Consider the following 8,139-nt stretch of genomic DNA (forward strand, 5'->3'; position numbering starts at 1 on the left):
TGGAGGGTGGTTGTGTTGCCGGCCGCTGGCTGATGCCGGTGATGAACGTGTAGGCCGCTGGCTCTGTTGCCGGCGTGATGAACCGGGGCCGCTGGCCTGAACTAAGGCTTGGTAGTTGAAACGTTGGTTTTGATTTTTTAAATAAATATGGACATGATGGGGCAAATGGATGCGGCCGCGCGCTGGGCGCACGGCCACCGCATCCCAGTACACGCCCGAATACGACCCAAATCCCTATCAAACAGACAGAATCCGATTACGCGGTGGAGTTGGCCTTACCGACCTACTGCGCCGCCTCCGGCCATCTCTCAAATATGGGACTATCGTACTGGCGGCGGAGGAAAGCATGTGCGTCCCTTCCCGTCGTGGCAAACGGAAGCGAAATCAAAGCCTCACTCTGTTTTCTCTGCGCCCTCTCCCTGACCCTTCTCCTCTTAGGCTTAGCCTTGTTTGGCTGTAATGGCTGGACTGGAGGACCTGAAGCGGAGGCTGCAGCCCATCTTCTTCGACGCCGATGGCAATGTTGTGCCGCCCCCCGCCGCCGACGGGACATCCGACGACTCCAGCTCTGACGACTGCGAGGTAACCACTCTCTTCGTTTCAGCCGTTTGGCCAGTTCGCTGAGATCTATGTTTATCTTCATTCTGTTCAACCAACCAAATTCCTTGCTTATGTTGCTCATAGTATGTTTTTTCTTAAGCCTGCTATAAAAATATATATGATGCTCATATTTAATCTTACTTTTGTAAAGGTTTTGGATAGTGGAACTGTCAATTTATTGAGTAGGTCCTCTGATGAATATAACATCAGTAAGCTTGGCTTCCATTAACGAACAACCAGACCAGATGGGGACTATGCTACAGATAAGGCATATCGATGCTCTTGTCATGATATGCATATTTTTGATTCTGTTGGTATTGGTGCAAGCAGCGTTGTCCATAGAGCTATTTATGTACCAGTCCATCGAGTTTTGGCACTCAAGAAAATTAGCATTTTTGACAAGGTGAGTGCAAAACTTTTTATAGTCCATATGCCATAAGCTGACATCTCTAGGTTCCCCTTACATGAAACAAAATCTATGGATACCCCTTTTTTTCTTTTTCTTTTAATTAACTTTCACATGGAACTACAAGTGTAGAATTCATGGCTTATTCTCCATTTAATGCCTATTCATAGACATTGTTTGGACCAAGCTTATTCTCTTTATATTTATTATAACGTATTCTCTGATATATATTACAGGAAAAGAGACAACAGATTCTTAATGAGATCACAACGTTATCAGCAGCATCTTGTTATCCAGGTTTAGTTGAATTCCAAGGAATTTTTTACACTCCGGACTCTGGAGAAATATACTTTGCTCTTGAGTATATGGATGGTGGTTCATTAGCAGATATTATCAGGGTCAAGAAATTCATAACAGAACCAGTTCTTTCACATATGCTACAGAAAGTGTTGCTAGTACGTGTCTCTTGCCTCCATATGTTCTGATGTTAGCTCTATTCAAATCAGGCCTGTGAAATTTAAGTGACTAGTTAGTCTCTGTTAATTTATTAGGCTCTGCGCTACTTGCATGAAGTGAGGCGTTTAGTTCACAGAGATATAAAGCCAGCAAATTTGCTTCTAAATCTAAAGCGTGATACGAAAATTACAGACTTTGGTGTAACTTCTGGACTGCATGATTCAGTTACCATGGTATGCTACTTCTTGGTGATCGAAACTTCTCTTAGGAACAGCAAGCTGTTCTAAAATAGTATTAAGTGGAAATCTGACTATCTAGATTGAATAAGCGGTATATATGTGTAGTAATTGTCTTCCAGTGTGCTACCTTCCTGGGCAGTGTCACATATATGTCTCCCGAGAGAATTCGGAACGAAAATTACTCATATGCTGCTGATATCTGGAGCCTTGGACTAACAGCATTGGAGTGTGCAACTGGAAGATACCCATATGATGTAAATGGGGGCGAGGCCGACCTCATGCTGCAGGTGAGGTGGTTGGCGGTCAAGCAGTGTTCATTTGTATAATTTTCTACTGCCTTTCGTGATCATCTTATTTATGGAAAAAAAATCATGATCTCATTTATGTGCATCTGTTGGTATATTGTTAATTAAAGCTGTTTTCGAAATTTGGCTTGTTTTTCGTAGGCGTTCTACATCTGTTTCGGAATTTCTACTGGATTTAGAACTTCTATTTCATTTCTGCTTTCCAACATGAATGGTCTGACAATAATGCAATACTAGTTCGGTAGTTCCTCTTGTGAGTATTATATTATTGATGTATAGTGCAATCCTCCTTTCCCACCTTACTGTGTTGCAGTCTTGCAGATATTGGAAGATCCATCGCCAACACCACCACAACATATGCATTCAGAAGAGTTTTGCTCGTTCATTGATGCTTGCTTGCAGAAAGATGCTGATGCAAGACCAACATGTAATGAGGTAAAGTGACGTCTAGTACAATTACTTTTTTCAAGAGAAACGATACGAGGGTTTCCAACTGCGTAAATCTTGTGATAATCTTTATTTATTATTTATTTTTTGTGGGGAGTGATAAACTTTATTATGCAGTAAGTATAGGATTTTGCGACACTATCTGAGAGTAATGTCTGATGGATGTTTCAGCTCTTTAGTCAACAGATTAGCGGTCTAAGGTGTGTCTGAGGTGATAATTGCAAAAAAGCGGTCTCATATGTTGAATTGTTTTACAAATTATTCATTGTCAACTAACTACATAAATAGGTTATTTGCAACAAAGACGAAATGGGGTTTATTTTCCTCTCTGAAAGAAAAATCTTATTTGAATTACATACTGAATATCTTGTAGCTTTTGTCTCATTCCTTCATCAAGAAATACGAGGGACCTGGTGTGGACTTGGCAGAGTACAACAAAAGTGTTCATGATCCAGCGGAAAGATTATCGCAGATAGCACATGTGAGTTCCTAATAGCTTTCGTTATCTTCTGTTTTTCCTGTTCTGCTGCCTTTCCATATGGAGGAAAATGAACCTGATGTTCCACAAGTTCACATACAATGATGTTGGCTATGCTTAGACAATAGAACATTCCGACAATTCAACAAATAAACTGACTCTTACTGCAGTTGTTTCAATCTTTTTAATCTGGTTTCTTGCTATCCGGGATTCAAAATATTCATGTTAAAATTTTTGACCTCATTGAGGATTTCGGTTGCCACAAGCATAGTTTAAAAAACCGGACCGGGCCAGTGGTCGGACCGGGAAAAACTGAACCGGCGGCCTCGGCCGTTTTTTAAGCTAATAAGACCGTTCTGCAATTGGACCGGAGAAAACCAGTCAAGCCGGCCAGTTTTCTGAAAAAAAAACGCTAAATAAACCAGGCCTTTGAACTGGAAAAAACCAGGAAAATGGTTAATGTAGAATTTGGGAGAAGCGGGAGTAGTAGGCATTGCGTGCTCATGGCCCAATAACCAACTCGGATGTGCTACTTTGTTGTCTATTATAGGGAAGTAATTTTATTCGATCATTGTTTAACACTGTTTTATTTGTCCATTGTCTACTAAATGTATATTATTTTATGGTAAAAAACCGACGATGAACCGATGAACCGGCGGTCCAACTGATGAAAACCTGAACCGACAGGCTCACAGGTTCGATCTTCGGTTCAGTTTTTTAAACTATGGCCACAAGTATATCTCAGAAAAAGAAATTGGAGCAGGGAAAAACATGATTTGTGGTTTTGCTATCCATGGAGTGGGACGAATTTACAGGAACTTTGCCACCGCCAAGTCACTTACCATTTCGCTTGAATATACTCGGCCCTAAACGTTTCTCCCCTCAAATATGAGTGCACCCGTCATGCTCACGCGGCTGCTCACCTCAGCTACAGCCGCTTACGCCGCTGCTCTCTTCACCTCCAACCACTCTTGAAATAGTCTTTTGCCCTGCTTTATAGATAAAGCAGCCACCATTTCCACACAAGTAGTTAAAGTGCAGGAAAGTAAATAGAAGGTCTGCTGGGGCACAAATAAGCCCAAAAGCAAAAAAGAAAAGGCGACACAAGACTCCGCAGAGTTAAAAGATCAACTGACAGGGGGCGAAGCGAGTTGGCGGACTGCCACCAGAAGATCATCAATCATGCCGTCTAGCCGGTCCCTGTCCCGCTGCCTACAAAGCGGGTACCACTGCCGCAAGAAGGCCAAAATTTTAAACACAGAGTCAGAAGCACACTGCAAGAGGACTCACTTGATAACCATCTTGTCACGTACAGTCCATTGGGTCCAGGTAATCACTGCGAACACTAACCTGAAGAGGCGCCTCCTCCTACCGGTATGTTTGGCCTGAGCCTCCAGGAACTCGCTCAGGTCCGGCGCCTGCCACTCAAGCGCTAGAGCCTCACGGACAAAGTTCCATAAGGAGGCAGCGGGACGAGAGAAGAAAATGTGGGTCCTGGTCTCCTGGATTTGGAAACCACACAAAGAAGGCTAAGGCCATCACCCAGCCCATGCCGCTTCGCCACCTCCAAACCCGATGGGAGGCGATTACAGAGCAGCTGCCAAACAAAGATTTTGATCTTCAGGCAGTGGAGCTTTTCACAAGTGGGAGGTCCACACAAGGGTCGACACACAATAGAGGGCACGGTATGCCAACCCGGCAGAGAAGAGTGCCGAGGAGGTGACTGTGCCAAGACACGACGCCCGGCGACCTAAACAGCGATGATGGAAGAGCCGTCCGCAACTCGGTCTAGGCTAAGGTTTCCTTTGGCCGAATGTTCGTTGGAACGGTATGTCCCAATTCCCATTGTGGGCCGCCGAGGCTACCAAGAGCACCGGATCCGAGCAAATCATGAAATGGTCCGGGAATTTGGCACGCAACGTGGTCCTACCGAGCCACGGGTCGAGCCAAAAGAGGGTACCCTCTCCATCGCCTATGAAGAATTGATACCCAAGTGAATCTCATGCTTGATCGACTGGAGGGATTTCAAGAACTGAGATCCTTCCCAACGGTCACAAGCCAGGAGAGGGTGGCCCTGCAGGTGTTTGGCTTTTATAAGCTGCAGCCATAGGCCACCCTCGTCCCCATGGATCCGCCACACCCACCTCAGCATGAGTACCACATTTGAACTGCTCCCAGGGGCAGCAGAAGTGTGCTCGCTGTTGATGTATAAATGTATTGCCTAGTCTCTTCCATCAGATTGGTCTTTTGGTTGCATTGACTAGAGCATGCACTTCTACATGGTATTAGAGTCAAGAGGTCTTGAGTTCAAGACCGGCTGGCGCAATTAAATTGCAGGCCACTTTCGGTCCACGTTTAGGCCTGAGGGAGCCACACGTGAGGGGGAGTGTTGACATATGAATGTATTGCCTAGTCTCTTCCATCAGATCGGTGTTTTGGTTGCATTGGGTAGAGCATGCACTTCTACACTCCCCACGGTGGAGCACATCCAAACCGGAAAAGAGAGAAGAAAAAAAGGAGGTGTGCTCCTGCACGAACCACAGGTCTGCTGCTCCCGCGCTGGAGCACATCGGAACCCGAAAGGAAAAATGAAGGTGTGCTTCCATCGCGGGTGGAGCACATGAAGTTGTGAACCTTAGGTTCATTTCAGATATGGCTGGTAAATTTGGTTACACTTGAAGTTGTGAACCTTAGGTTCATTGATCTATGTGTAGTAAAAGATCAAGTACTTTCTGAAAAAAGAATGTAGGCCTCCTCATCTAAGAGTATTACCTTTTGATACCGAAATGCTGTTTCCTGACTACAGGCAAACCGCGTACTCATTTGATATTGAATATGTGTTAGGTTCATTGATCTATGTGTAGTAAAAGATCAAGTACTCTCTGAAAAAAGAATGTAGGCCTCCTCATCTAAGAGTATAACCTTTTGATACCGAAATGCTGTTTCCTGACTACAGGCAAACCACGTACTCATTTGATATTGAATATGTGATCTGCCTTTGATACCCTTTGTTTTGAAGGAAGGGTATTTCTTTTACGTATATTGGTACACAAAGGTAAGTTCCTTGCTTGTTGCTTGAATCATAGGCAGATGTCTGAGTGCATGTTTGCTCTAATACATTAGCCAGAGATATATAGTTTGGTAGCGTTTGTTAAGTCAACTACTCATCTACGTGACTTACGGCCATTGTTATGTTTATTGCAGATGCTTGCTGTACATTACTACCTGATCTTTGGTGTCACATGAAGTCATTCTATGGACAAGATTCTACTTTCAGGTAGAGGAATATCTTGGGCTACGTTTCTCTCGTAGTAACCAATCCCTTACTGTATTTTCCAGTTGTCCAAAATACCTTAGCTTCCACTGTTGCTTGGATCACATGTCTTTATTATGCTTGGCTGCGGAACTATAATTGAACTTTCTTTCCTGTTATTTTACATGAACTGTGCAGACTTATTGACATGATATTTTTATTCTAGTTTCTCAGGGGAAACACATGTCGGTAAGAGCGACATATTCGATACTTTGTCAAGAATAAGGGAAATGCTAAAAGGTAACAGCCGTTGCGAGAAGATTGGCCGTGTGATGGAGAAGGTTTACTGTCGTGCGCATTGGGAAGAAGGGATGAGTGTCCGAGTTTCTGGATCATTCATTATGGGGAACGAGTTCCTTGTGTGCGCAGATGGGTTTTGCGCTGAAGGGATGCTAAGCATGGTCGAACTCTCTCCCGACATTCTCAGCAAGCAGGCAGGCCATTTCCAGGAAGATTTTTTCATGGAGCCAGGGACTGCCATGGGATGCTATGTGATATCAAAGCAAGAATTGCACATCGGCGTATCATGAAGTCATTCGCCTTCTTGCATGCAATCATTACATATGATGATTTTTGTGCTTTTTACTGCCGTGCATTTGCTGAACTGATCTATCATGCATGTTATCTTCCCATTTGACGCTGAAGAAAATAATCTTCTAGCATATCGACATATATCGACATTGAGATATTGGAATCTATTATTTTTCTCGAATACGCACGAGTGTGCGTATTATATATTAATAGAAGGAAAAGGAGGAAGAGCCCCATCCGTGAATATTTACATGGCGTTTACACAACGCGATCCACCGTGGTCTCTAGGTGGATTACTCACCGTGTACCCACCCATCTACTCCTACACCTACAGGGAAAATGTTAAGATCAGCGTGCTCCAGATCACACCCTCTGATTCTATCCTCCATAGCACATGTCGCACATCCGGGCTTTTTCCATCAAATACAATTGAATTCCGATGCTTTCACAACTCCCACGTAACCAATACCTGGATGGCAGGAGGTCTTGGCATATCTTCCAATATGTGTTGCGTGTGTGCTCCACGTCAATAGGTCCTCTCGTGTGATGATGCAATCCTCTCCGTGTGATGATGCAAGGCCGAACATACCCACAATTAGTCCACACTTCTCTCGCAAAGACGCATTCAGTTAGGAGGTGGTTAATAGTTTCGTCTTCCTGATCATAGAAGGGGCAAGTGTCCTGATGTGGAAGCCCTCGCCGTGCCAGCCTGTCTGATGTCCACACTCTATTCATAAGTGCAAGCCATGCAAAGAAGCGATGCCACAAGGGGGCATTTGATGGCCATGTGAAGCTTGCCGTGGGTGAAACGTGTTGTGTGGCGAACTTAGCCGCGTATGCCGATCTGACCAAAAACTGGCCATCTTTCTCCCACGACCACATTAGTTGGTCCGGCCGCTGTGCATCCAAGTTCGTTCTTTCCACATGTGTCCAAAGTTGCAGGAATTGGTCTAGCTCGCCCTCGTTCATGTCCGGTCCAACATCTCTTGCCCATATTGCGTGTAATATTGCATCCTCAACTGTTCTGGTGTTCCTCGCCTTCCTCGGTACCTTTGCATATATCTCCAGAGCGAGCTCATGTAGGCGGTAGCCATTGCACCACCTATCCTCCTAGAATAAGGTCGTCCGGCCGTCCCCGAGAGACGTTCTTGCCGCCGCTTGAAAAAGGGCTCTGGCCTCATCTGGTATGCTGAACTTGAACTCCGCCCAAGATCTAGTTGTGTCTGCCTGCTGAAGCCACAACCACTTTGCTTGGAGTGCGACATTCATCCACTTGAGATTTGTCACTCCAAGTCCACCTGCCCATCTTGGCCAGCACATCATCTCCCATGCGACCGCACATTTGCCTCCACCAGCATCTTCTT

The 8,139-nt window shown here is 44.7% G+C and overlaps 1 pseudogene; it reads left to right on the plus strand.

Annotated features, from left to right (window-relative positions):
• Positions 1–51: 51 nt before the first annotated feature.
• Positions 52–7,015, plus strand: LOC123102938 (mitogen-activated protein kinase kinase 3-like; annotated as a pseudogene).
• The last annotated feature ends 1,124 nt before the right edge of the window (positions 7,016–8,139 follow it).

Source organism: Triticum aestivum, chromosome 5A (genome assembly GCF_018294505.1).
Source record: "Triticum aestivum cultivar Chinese Spring chromosome 5A, IWGSC CS RefSeq v2.1, whole genome shotgun sequence".
Taxonomy (NCBI): domain Eukaryota; kingdom Viridiplantae; phylum Streptophyta; class Magnoliopsida; order Poales; family Poaceae; genus Triticum; species Triticum aestivum.